We start from the raw sequence: 12,961 nt of genomic DNA on the forward strand, positions 1-12,961 counted from the left end.
GAGAAGGCCTCAGGATGCCACTTAACAAAGAACCGCGGCTTCACAGAGCCTGGCAGCACTCATGCGGCCCCAGATTATCACACGCGTACCACCATGACACAGTCATCTCGGGTACTCACTTGACATGTTGGGAGACGGCCATGAGGCCCGGCTTCACAAGGGAGAAGGCCTCAGGATGCCACTTAACAAAGAACCGCGGCTTCACAGAGCCTGGCAGCACTCATGCGGCCCCAGAACATCACACGCGTACCACCATGACACAGTCATCTCGGGTACTCAGTATAACGCTTGCGTGTCGAGTATACTGCAATAGAAGCAGTACACGGACTACTTCTTGAGAAGGTACGCCAGAAGAAAAGTGGTTGCTGGGTCAATTCCACTGAGACACTGGATTAGCCATTGATAGAACATGTCGCCAGTTCAACTCCATGAGCGAGCTACGTGCTTTCTAGCTGATATGACGACAGCGTTCCAGGCGCTGTATGAAGCCAAAATGGCTGGTCTGACGTCGGATCGTACCATGTGGACAGGATGGAAGGCAGCATATACTAATGGAGGCGTGAAGGCCGAAGGGAGGGTTTGGACCACTGATTTGTCATCTGTTCTTCCTTCCACCTGCCCCCCTACCCCCACCCCTCCCTCCCTGTCATGCATCCTGCCAAGGGGGAAATCCACCCTGATGTCTGAGGACAACAGTGGGAGAAGGATGGGGGTGGGGGGCTGGGGGGTAGGAGATGGACATGAATGAGAAAGAGATGTTAAGTAGATGCATTACATTGCGTATTGGAGGTGCTGGAGCTTACCACCGGGACTGCAGCACATTACTACTGCTGTATTTGCTATTCATATATTTGCAAGGTGACTTAGTTCAGACAAAAAAAAAAGATGATCAAGAGCTCCTCCTCTCCTCCCTTCTCCTCAGTCACTCTCACATCATCACGGCTGAAGCCTGGAAAACATTGGCAAGCTGGCTCCGTTGAATCCATGTGGCTGTCAGAAGCTGCTGGGAGCACGTCAGCGTGGGGTGTAGACCAGGGACGAACGAGATATGAGAGTCACACTTGAATCACAGAACACTGCTTTGCTGTTTCTCCTGACGTGATGTGATGTGAGACGTTGGGCCATGAAGGCAGCCTAGCCTGGTAGATGGAGCAGGTGTCATTGCTCCTGCAAGGTCGTTTGTCACGTCTTCACCAGAAAATGAAAGGAATGCGGCAGCATCCTGTGTGTGTGTGTGGGGGGGGGTGTTGTCAGTCCTTGGCTTTTAAATGGAGGGGGACACCCAATGTTGTGGAACGCAACCAACCACTGCTTTAGGATCGGTTATTTGAGCACCTACTGGTTCTCTAAGGCTGGAAAAGACATGACTAGTCCATCATTTGAAGCTTTACCAGACAGGTCGGTTAAATCCCGTACCTTCAGCTTGCCGACATAGACCACGGACCAATGGGGGCAACACAAGATAACAGGCTCGCTCTGGAGCCCCGTGCAAGATCTCACCTGGTGGGGGGAGGTGGACTCTTCCGACAGGTGAGGGCCAATCCCAGAAGGACACCGAATATGATAACAATGGTTAATGATCTCAGGGAGGGTTAGCAACACAGCCACCAAGACGGTCGTTAGTGATACACTTTTCTGAAATGGGGGCGTGCCAGGAACACCTGAAGATGATATGGGATGGTCAGAAGAGACCAACACTGAGCTCTTTGGCATTTTAGTCAACTTCAAACCAAATAACCACCAAGACAAGGAGACGAAAACATGCTTCTGCCGTGGAAGAGAACCAGGAAGCAGGTAGGGTATATAGGATATATTATAAATATATATATATAGGCTGCACGGTGATCGAGTGGTTAGCGTGCAGACCTCACAGTTAGGAGACCAGGGTTCAATCTCACCCATATCTGTGTGGAGTTTGCATGTTCTCCCGGGTACTCCGATTTCCTCCCACATTCCAAAAACATGCTAGGTTAATTGGCGACTCCAAATTGTCCATAGGTATGAATGTTAGTGTGAATGGTTGTTTGTCTATATGTGCCCTGTAATTGGTTGGCGACCAGTCCAGGGTGTACCCCGCATCTCGCACGAAGACAGCTGGGATAGGCTCCAGCACCCCCGCGACTCTCGTGAGGATAAGCGGAGGATAAGCGGTAGAAAATGAATGAATGAATGAATGACATATAGGACGTATAGGATGTATATAGGATATATAGGACATATATGTAGGCTGAAAGACAGCAGATGAACAAAAGACAGCATGATGATACAAATATAGGAAACCATGAAAGTGAAGAAATGATGATGATATGACGATATTTCCCCAACCTGACCGCTCCGTCCAAAAGACGTAGCCGTCTTTCACTTTGTTTTTACATGAGAGGCACAAAAAGGTGATGATGCAACTCCACAATTACTGAAAGTTCTACTGCCTATTCCTGATGGAAGATAAGAGTCGAATGTTCTAATCTGACCCTACCGTGTCCATGTAGCCCAAGAACACCACATTCAGAGGGCCGTAAAAATGGTAAAAAATGCATGTAATTCGCCGTACTTGTTGCATATTTCATTCCCACTAAAGGAGACCTTGCTGAACATGGCCAAGCAATGGTGAAAATGCAACTCGGGGTGGCGGAGGTTGTTGAATTTGACTTCTTTGTCGAGATTTCTCCCTGAGACAGTGTCGGCGGCATCAGCACATTCTCTTCATTGGCATGAAATTCCTGGGACAAGTGTCCGTGTCAGCACTTTCTGCCCCTCAGCCAGTGTGTGGAAGGACATCATCACATTCGTCTGCTGCAGTAAGCCCACATCGTGTGTGTGTGCGTGTGTGTGTGTGTGTAGTGCTTTGCAAGGAGGATGAAAAGCAGGATCTTGTACTCTTCAGCTGACAGATCAGGTTGCTCCAATCTAAACATCATCTCTCCTTTCACTGGAAGCATGCTCAGATAACGACGATGGTGCAGATCCAGCAAGAAGCTTGTTAACATCATTCATTCCCCAATCACATACGTGTACATACAACACATACATGCAACATACATACAACATAGGGATGACATTCCTAGAAATACATTCACTGACGCTCAGACCTACATATACCTCTGTTGGAATTTGGAATTTCCCACAGCAATAGAATCTGTTCCAGGGTTAAACAGTGGCCATATTTAAGAAAAAATACTATTAGCTGTGCTAAATTAGTGACGGACCATTCTTAACTGTCATGCTAGCGTAAGAAGAAGTTAAGCAAGTCAAGAGGCAGCCGACTCCCTCTTGTGTACCGGGAAGGAGATACAGTATCAGTGTGATATTAGTGTGATATCGGTGTGCACTACGCCCGTTTCAAGTTCCTCCTGCACCAAAAGTGCTCCATAGTGTCTGCATGCTCCCAAATCCATACTGAGGCGCTACTCATCCCCAAATGTTGCCCCACTTGGTTGGAACCGGGGGCTTTATAGCCGCTGCCTGACGGATGATCACATTGGCAGCCTCAAACTCCCCACAGCCCGCTGGGACACTTTTGAGGCACGTTTTGCAGAACTTCAGAACCATCACTCTCACAAAGCTTGCTCACTCTCGTGGGACACGCTGTGCACCCACGCGGAACCCTCACATCCGACTTCCGAGCTCCACTGCACCAACGGTGTGTCTGACAAAGTGTGTCCGACAATAAGTGCCCCTCCCCGTGCAGGCAAAATTGCAGGTGCAGATTCTGGAAGTTCTAGAAAGTTTTCTGTGCAGGTTATTGTGTGTAGCTGCTCTACAGGAGCCCACCACTAAATACTTGGTGGGGTTGCCGCCAAGGTATAAGAGTGGAATCTCACGATTATCATTTGGCCTTGGCTGAGGTCTTCGTCTGAGTTCTCCTGTTCCCGTGAAAGCATGTCAGCAAGGTTGTCCCCTTCAAGATCCTCTGGGAACTCTTGTTACATCCTGTTGCCCCCCCGCCCCCATTCCCGCCCTTGCTTGTCACGTGATCACCACAAACTCCTCAGTGATCACATTCATTTGCCTTTTCTGACATGGCAACGTTAATCCAGCCATCTTTTTCTGAAGCTCCTGTGTGTACCTGCTGCCTGCACCCCCCCCCCCCCCCCGCCCCCTTTGCTGATTACCACCCCGTTACATCAGCGAAATCATGAAAGCCACTTTGCTCCCACAAGATGAATGAGTATGAACTTTTTCATGGATTGAGGCGGATGTTTGTTTGGGTCCTGGTGGGAGGCTGTGGATTATAGTTTGGCTACTTGGCCCTAATGAGCCCAAAACCTTAATCCACACCTCCTTGCTGCAAAGTCCTACCTTGACTGAATCGTGCTCTTCCATGGCAACAAGATGGCAGTGCGATGGAGGCGGCATTAAGAGTGTTTTAGGAGCGAGGACTGATTATCTGTTGGTTTGTTAGCATGGATATGACGCCACTTATTATTTCTCTATAAATGTACGTTACGTATGCTATGCTAAACACAAACATACACAAGAAGAATGGGCCAAGATTAGTCCTGATCGATCTGCAGCTACAGGAAGCGTCTGGTTGAAGTTATTGCAGCCAAAGGGGGGGGCACAAAATATTAAATGTGATGGTACAGTTACTTATTCCTCCCCCTTCTGTCATTGTTTGCATGCTATCCTCATTAATATATGAAATCCTACAAATGTTTGGGTGGTTTCAGTTAAAGCAGACACTGTTTTTTTCATCAAATCACATTTGATGGTGATTTTATGCAGAAATGTGAGAAATTCCAAAATGTTCAGATACTTTTTTATACCACTGTATTCAAAGTAATCATTCAGGAACCGTTCTCAGCATCGTCACAAAGGTGGCTTTGTTTGGATACCCCTGGTAAGGAAAAGATGGGGGCATACTACGTAGCATCATTTCTACTGCCGCAACCTTTCCAGCGGTTCCTATGCCCGCTTTGCATGCACCTCCTCACCTGCGGGGAAGCACAGCAACAACAAAACATGTAAGCGACGGCAGACGCCACCGGAGGCGGGCGGGCCTGTCAGAGCGGCTGATGTTTTCTATCCGGGCCTAATATGCGGATGAGATGAACAGAGGAACCCAGGTGGACGAGGCCTCCGTGTGTGTGCGCAATTCAATCAAAGGCGAGTCACATCTGCCTCTCTGCCCGCTCCATTCTTCTTAATTTCACTTCAATACGCACGGCCCCCCCGCCATGATGACGGACAGGAGGCATCATCAGACCTTACATATTTGGATTTTTAGGTTTCCTTAGGTTTGGTGTACATCATCAGACCCATCATCGACACAAAAAAAATGTCCAATGCTAGCTTGCTAAAAACAACATATAGCCAAAATACAGTGGCATGAAAACGTTCCTTTGTAAAGAACTTGGGATCATCCCTTCCAGGTCCAGATCTCATATAGCAGACCAACACAGGGATACATGAAAAGAAGGATGAAGGTTAGAGGAATTACAGAAAGTCTGCAATCATTATGTCAACTAAAGTAGGCAGGGGCATACATTTGCCCCCCCCCCCCAGAGAAAAATGACATCAATAATTAGTAGATCCTCCTCCAGCAGAAATAAATGCGTCCTATAGCTTCTAATGAGGGTCTGGATTCTGGTTGAAGGTATTTCGGATTCTTGAAAACCGTTGAAAAACCTTGAAAACCAACAATCTGCTGATACTGACTGCAATCCATGCCACCTTCGACTTGAAGATTTCCAGTACCTGCACTGGTCCCCCCAGCCTCCCAGCATGATGGAACCACCACCAAATGTTACTGTGGGTAGCAAGTGTTTGTCTTGGAATGCTGTGTTCTTCTTCCGCCATGCACAGCCCCCCCCCCCGTTAGGTCCTAATAACTCCATTTGACTTTCAGCGGTCTGCAGTACTTATTCCAAAATAAAGCTAGCTTTAGCATACCTCAAGAGACTCCCTTTGTGACATGTGATCAGGAAAGGCTTCTTCCCCAGAATAGTTGAAGGATGCACAGTGACACCATCTGCACCGAGGTCATGTTGGAGGTCTTTGGAGCTGGTCTGGGTTTGACTCTTCTCACCATCCTGGACCTCTGCTTATCTGAGATTGTTCTTGGCCTGCCACTCCGGACCTTAACTAGAACTGTGCCTGTGTTCGTCCAGTTCCTCACTATGTTCCTCAGAGTGAAACCTCTGAGCTAGCTTTGGTATCCTTCCCCTAAACCATGATGTTGAACAGTTTTTGCTCTCAGGTCATGTGACCTGTTTGTTTTCAGGCTAGCATGGTATATGATATGGCATTGATATGAGAAAATGGTGTAATGCCGACACGTTGGCGTTTTAGGCCATAACACCGGATAGCAATATTGCATCACGGAGTACTTTTACTAAGACCTATATTAGTTTTGTGATTTGCTGCAAGAGGGGGGTGGGGGTTGGGGGCGGGAGGGATGAGATTTTCTCTCCATTTGGGCCAGCAGTGATTAGACGCGTCCATGTCGGAGTTTAATCCCTGTTGGAAGGAGCATCAAGTTGCATGCGTCGGGCACGCACGCACGCGGTGACACGCTCGGCTTGACCTCCAGATGTACTCTTTTTTTTTTCTTCTGAACGTGAGAGGAACTGCATCTGCATCATCGGCCGACTGGCGTGGCGCTCTCCCAAGCTGCTTATTGACGGACAGATTTGACCCGCATTCATTTCACTCACACGGAAACACGTCAGCACGAGGAAATATTAGCCTATGACGTACTTCCTCCACCCAATTCACTCCTAAAAACAAAGTGACAGGATGCGTCCCACCTCCCTCCTGGTACCTGAACATCTACAACAAACATCTTCCGTTTCTTCTTGGGTTTTAAGGGGTCGGGATGTGGCCCCACACTGTGCACACATGAGGTACGAAGAGCATCACGTTGCCTTCCTTTCCAAACCTCATCGACGGCTCCTTGACATTCCTCTGCCTGTCTCGGCTGACACGTTTCTTATTGCGACGGCAGCCATGAAAAATCGCTTTCTCGCCGAGACGCTTTCTCAGAGGTGACCACTGCACAATTAGTATGCGACGACGACACCCGGCTGCCGCTGCAAATACGAGAAGAGAAAATGAGCCTTGTGAAAATATGATGTGTTGGCGAGCCCTGGGAAAGACGGCGCTAATGCGGATGTCAGTCAAGCCTTGGGGGCGGGGGGCAGATTGAGCAAGACGCAACCGTACTGGCGGCCTGATGGACCATGCGGATTCATGCAGGGCACGGACGTGGACTATGGACTACAATCTTGGTGTCTTTAGCTTGCCTTTAGCTTTAGCTGTCCCCTCTTAAGCATTGCTATTGCTGTACCTCGTTGCTCCCTCTCTGTCCCCCATTAATCCAAGTACTACACAATCTTCTTGTTGCCGTTAGCTTGTCTTCTTTCTCTGCTCCGTCTGTCCGTCCGTCCCCTCTTAAGCCTTGCTAATGCTGTACCCCTTTGCTCCCCCTCTGTCCCCCATTAATCCAAGTCCTACACAATCTTCTTGTTGCCGTTAGCTTGTCTTCTTTCTCTGCTCCGTCCATCCACCCGTCCCCTCTTAAGTATTGCTATTGCTGTACCTCTTTGCTCCCCCTCTGTTTCCCATTAATTCAAGTGCTTCACAATCTTCTTGTTGCCTTTAGCTTGTCTTCTTTCTCTGCCCCGTCTGTCCGTCCCCTCTTAAGTATTGCTATTGATGTACCCCTTTGCTCCCTCTCTGTCCCCCATTAAACCAAGTACTACATCATCTTCTTGTTGCCTTTAGCTTGTCTTTTTTCTCTGCTCCGTCCGTCCGTCCCCTCTTATGCATTGCCATTGCTGTACCCCTTTGCTCCCTCTCTGTCCCCCATTAATCCAAGTACTACCCAATCTACTAGCTTGTCTTCTTTCTTTGCTCCGTCCGTCCGTCCGTCCCCGCTTAAGCGTTGCTATTGATGTACCCCTTTGTTCCCTCTCTGTCCCCCATTAATCCAAGTACTACACAATCTTCTTGTTGCCTTTAGCTTGTCTTTTGTCTCTGCTCCGTCCGTCCGTCCCCTCTTAAGCATTGCTATTACTGTAGCCCATTGCTCCCTCTCTGTCCCCCATTAATCCAAGTACTACATCATCTTTTTGTTGCCTTTAGCTTGTCTTCTTTCGCTGCTCTGTCCGTCCGTTCCCTCTATTATTGTCTGTGTTTCCTCGGTTGGCTCAGTGTCCTCTCTTAAGCTAAGTTGCTGTATTACTCTTTGCCGTCTCCTTCCTCCCTGTCTGTCCCCTATGAACCATGCTTAGAGAGCTCTTTTCATAGGTGTTGGCCTTTTGGATAGACTTGTGCTAGGACTTAAATGAGCATGAAGAAACAGGTTTACTGTCAACTTGTATTCACACTGCACAGCAACCAAAGGAAGAAACGGTTGGCAACTGCAACCACGCCAGTGGTCCAACCTGCTTGGGAAAAGGAAAGTGTGTGTCTGTGACATGTTGTGACAAAGCCACCAGTGACACGCCTAAGAAGTCAGCCCAGACCCACGGTGGAAACCCTCATCAAGAAAGATGCAACACACACCTCGCTCCACCCACACACACACAAATGCCTGGTACTCTCCGTAGTTGAGTAACAAACACTGTGACAGGAAAGGTTCCCCTGTGGCTGGAGATACAACACCATGAGCTTAAAATGCTTAACATGTTGACCTTCTCCTTGCTAATGAGCCTTGTCGGTACGTCGGGGACACAATCATATCAACACGAGCGTCCGTGACGGCCATTTTACCTTGGCGCAGATATATCAATCATCATCATCATCATCATACGCCCTCAAAAACCCACAAGTATTCCCATGCAGTGAAGGCCACATTAAGTATGACAAATACCATGTGTACTGGCCCCTTAAAAAATGCTTTATGGAGTACTACTACTACTGCAGCCTTACAAGTACAGCGGAACCTCGGTTAGCATATGCCCCAGTTAGCATGTTTTTTGGTTAGCATGTTTTTTGGTGTGCACATCTTGGCGTGTTCCACTGCGTGAGTCCAGCTGTGTTCCTCACATGTTTTTATGATGAATCGTCCTCGGTAGCGGTCCATTAGCTTCCCGGTACATGAAAACAGGAAGCAGAAGTCAGCGCCATCGTCTGTCTATGATGCCATCAGTGTTTGGCGGTGGTGGTTTCGGTGAAGGCCTCATGTCCTCAGCCTTTCTTTCCTGGCCTTTTCTAGAGAGTTCATATCGTTGCCATATTTCACCAACAGTAAGTAAATAGATTAACAATATTCAGCAAAAAACAACACTTTTAGGAAAGGTCACAATAATGACAGAGTAACTGAAGCAGGAAAATCCCAGCAGCCTTGAATGCAACATTAGCGTGCAGTTCAGAGTTTGAAATGATTTGGTTTTTGGACATGGCTTGGAGATAATACGCAACAAGAAATGTGATGAACGGGAACGAGACCTCTGCAGTGGTGAAACTACTCTATGTTGCTACCGTTGCCATAGCAACCGTAGACCTTTCCATTCAACCTGACCTGAGAGCAGGACACCCCAACTGGATGGTTTTGGAGACTGGACTGGTTTGGGCCATCATCATCATCATCATCATCATCATCAATGCAGACGCCATGTTGGATTTGTCGGCCTACAAGGAGGAGGCAACAGATTAGTGTGAAACCGTGTTCCAGATTTCCTATTTTTGGCTACTTAAACGTTTCAGATCATCAAACTAAATAAAATCTTAGTCGGTGGCAACACAGCTCAATACAACATAAAGTCTTTAAATAGGACTTTAAAAAAAAAAGAGTGCCAATTTGTAGATTTAATCAAGATGACATCAGGAGGTTGCCTACAGCCACAGCCGAGCACAACTTGTCAGGATTTGATCTCCTGATTGCATTATTCTGTCCTCCTCACCATCCATTTCCTCTTTCCATGACCGAGGCCATGCTTTCGTTCTGATGTATCCCCCCCCCCCCTTGGTGGCCTCCAGCCCCCCCTGCTCTTATGTTCCACAACAATGGGAAGCAGAGAGGAGCAGAGGAGGCCAGTCCGTGCCTCCCTCTTCCAAGCTGCACTCTGTTTGGCACGGTGCAGTACTGCAATGCCCGCACTCCATTTTCCTCTTCCTCCCTCCCTTCTTTCCTCGCTCCCTTCCTTCCTAGCTCCTTCCCTCCTCAGCCCTCAGGATAAGGTCGTCCTAGGCTCCTATCCCTGACTCAAGGATACGCAGCAGCAGATTGTCCAGCAGACCAATGTGGATGGTCTTCTCATGGCAGAGGATGCTGCATCAGCTCAGGAAGTCACCGTGAGGATCTTCCACTTCCGTCCCGGTCCCGGACCCCGCCTGCTTGCCTGCTGGCCATTGCTGCATGATTCATCCTTCTTGACAAAAAGCACTGACTCATCTTTGCATTTCAGCCTGCGTTTCCAAAGCGTGGCATGGAGCTAACTCGCATTTCAAAAGCAGGGAGGTAGAAACATTGAATGCTGTCTCAAGTGCTTCTTCTGGCTCTGCCGAGGCAATGCTGAGATGTTGATGAGGCAGGAGGTATGGATCCCAAGTACGATCTGTCAATGGTGTTGCCCAAAATGGAGTCTTGATGCTGGAATTTAGGATTTAGCTTCCAGGTGCTGTTGTGTAGTGAGCCCTAGCGGGAAGGAAGAACTAGAAGAACTACTGTACACGTCTGACACGGGGCACCGCCATTCTGCGTTCGATAGATGATACACGTCATACGGTCTTCACATACGTACGTACACCAGTGGAACGCATTCGCTAACCAAAGACCTAGCTATACTTTACATCCTGTCCAAGAGGAAGGACGTTTCTTTCTGCATGACTTCATGAAAACACAAAATAGGCCCCTGAATTGTGCAAAATAGGCCCCTGCAAAAGTAGGTTCTGTCGTGTGCTACTAGTCTACTACTATTACAGTACTAGTGTAGTACTGTAAGCAATTAGTTGTTGCAACTTTGCAGACATAATTGCTGAAATAAGGCTGGATATAGTTATATATATATATATATATATATATATATATATATGGTTGTATCGGACAGAATTGTCCTAATCTTGGATTTGGAGGTGAAAATCCTACACCCTGGGCGGCATGGCGGACAAGTGGTTAGTGCGCAGACCTCACAGCTAGGAGACCAGGGTTCAATTCCACCCTCGGCCATCTCTGTGTGGAGTTTGCATGTTCTCCCCTGTGCATGCGTGGGTTTTCTCCGGGTACTCCGGTTTCCTCCCACATTCCAAAAACATGCTAGGTTAATTGGCGACTCCAAATTGTCCATAGGTATGAATGTGAGTGTGAATGGTTGTTTGTCTATATGTGCCCTGTGATTGGCTGGCCACCAGTCCAGGGTGTACCCCGCCTCTCGCCCGAAGACAGCTGGGATAGGCTCCAGCACCCCCGCGACCCTCGTGAGGAAAAGCGGTAAAAAATAAATGAATGAATGAACAATGTTAATGGCGTCAATACAACAAACCATTGCAATGTGCATGCCAGGCCACTGGGTGGCGAGCTTCTATGACATGCATATGCAGCAATACTGTTTCAATCATTTCCATTTTGAGACATTTGAGATGTTTTTTGGTGCCATCATGTAAGACAGAGTTTTCAAATAAAAAACTCTGTGGTTCAGAGTTGAGTTTTAGCTAGTTAGCTCGGTTATGGACCCAACATTATGATTATTATGTTAATTGGCAACTCCAAATTGTCCATAGGTATGAATATGAGTGTGAATGGTTGTTTGTCTATATGTGCCCTGTGATTGGCTGGCGACCAGTCCAGGGTGTACCCCGCCTCTCGCCCAAAGACAGCTGGGATAGGCTCCAGCACCCCCGCGACCCTCGTGAGGAAAAGCGGTAGAAAATGAATGAATGAATGAAATCCTACACCCCCTCCCACCCGGGGTCATGCGGGGATTCACACGACACTCAAACTCACTTTTGCCAATTCTCCCCAGTAACAAGCGAATGCTGGGGGCTACCGATGATGAACTATGGAGGACCTGCCGACTCTGGAGTTCTGAGTGGCTCCCGTCCACTCTGCTGTGATTGGTCGCTGACTTCACATGCAGAGGTCACGGACAAAGGGGTGAGGATTGGAATATCTCGTCCTCTGAGACCCTGGAAAGAAAATGGATCTCAGAAAAGGAGAAGTAAACATACTAGACAGATCATTGGGACTGATTGAGGCGTCAAGGGGATTGTCTTTCGGAGAATAATGTCCCCTTTCTTTTCAGACGTGGACTTTCCGATGGGGAATCATGGGTCAGGAGCCGAACCCGGTCTCGCTGCATGCGAGTCACATCTTTATCCGAGTGAGAGGTCTGATCCATGATCCCGAGGATAAGGATTGAAACCTTCTTTATGTGGTCATCCCTTGTTTGTTGGTTCTAGACCTCATAAAACCTGTTTACAATCTTCTTCTAAATATGGTTTAACATTAGAGCCCTCTAGACATAACATAACACCCCTATAGTCACCTTTACACTTGCATTACCTAATAAAGTAGAAGTAATCAGAGAAAATAATGCATATTAGACATAAATGAGGTCACATGAACAAATTCCTATTTTTTTTTTCTGGACCGTGTACTTCCTGAGTGGTTATTGTAATGGCGGCTTTAAATGGCTTTACACGCATATTAATAGGCCTAGTAAGATTAAATAAGCCATTTAAGACGGAACTAAAAGTAAATGTTCCCTGGCAGACTGACAGTTGTGTACGGGACAGGAAGTGGCGTCTGTGGTTCAGAGTTGAGTTTTAGCTAGTTAGCTAGGTTATGGACCCAACATTATGATTATTATGTTAATTGGCGACTCCAAATTAGCAAAAATAGGTATGAATGTGAGTGTGAATGGTTGTTTGTCTATATGTGCCCTGTGATTGGCTGGTCACCAGTCCAGCGTGTACCCCGCCTCTCGCCCAAAGACAGCTGGGATAGGATCCAGCACCCCCCGCGACCCTCGTGAGGAAAAGCGGTAGAAAATTAATGAATGAATGTTAATTGGTGACT

General features: G+C 47.7%; 1 long non-coding RNA gene across 1 annotated transcript; it reads left to right on the forward strand.

Annotated features, from left to right (window-relative positions):
* Positions 1–1,747: 1,747 nt before the first annotated feature.
* On the forward strand, positions 1,748–12,205 carry LOC144901182 (uncharacterized). Its single transcript, XR_013629328.1, has 3 exons — positions 1,748–1,794; positions 11,907–12,037; positions 12,186–12,205. It is a non-coding gene; the product is annotated as an uncharacterized LOC144901182 (long non-coding RNA).
* Positions 12,206–12,961: the final 756 nt, after the last annotated feature.

Source organism: Doryrhamphus excisus, linkage group LG10, assembly GCF_037039965.1.
Source record: "Doryrhamphus excisus strain RoL-2023G ecotype Guam linkage group LG10, RoL_Dexc_Guam_v1.1, whole genome shotgun sequence".
In the NCBI taxonomy this organism is placed as follows: Eukaryota; Metazoa; Chordata; class Actinopteri; order Syngnathiformes; family Syngnathidae; genus Doryrhamphus; species Doryrhamphus excisus.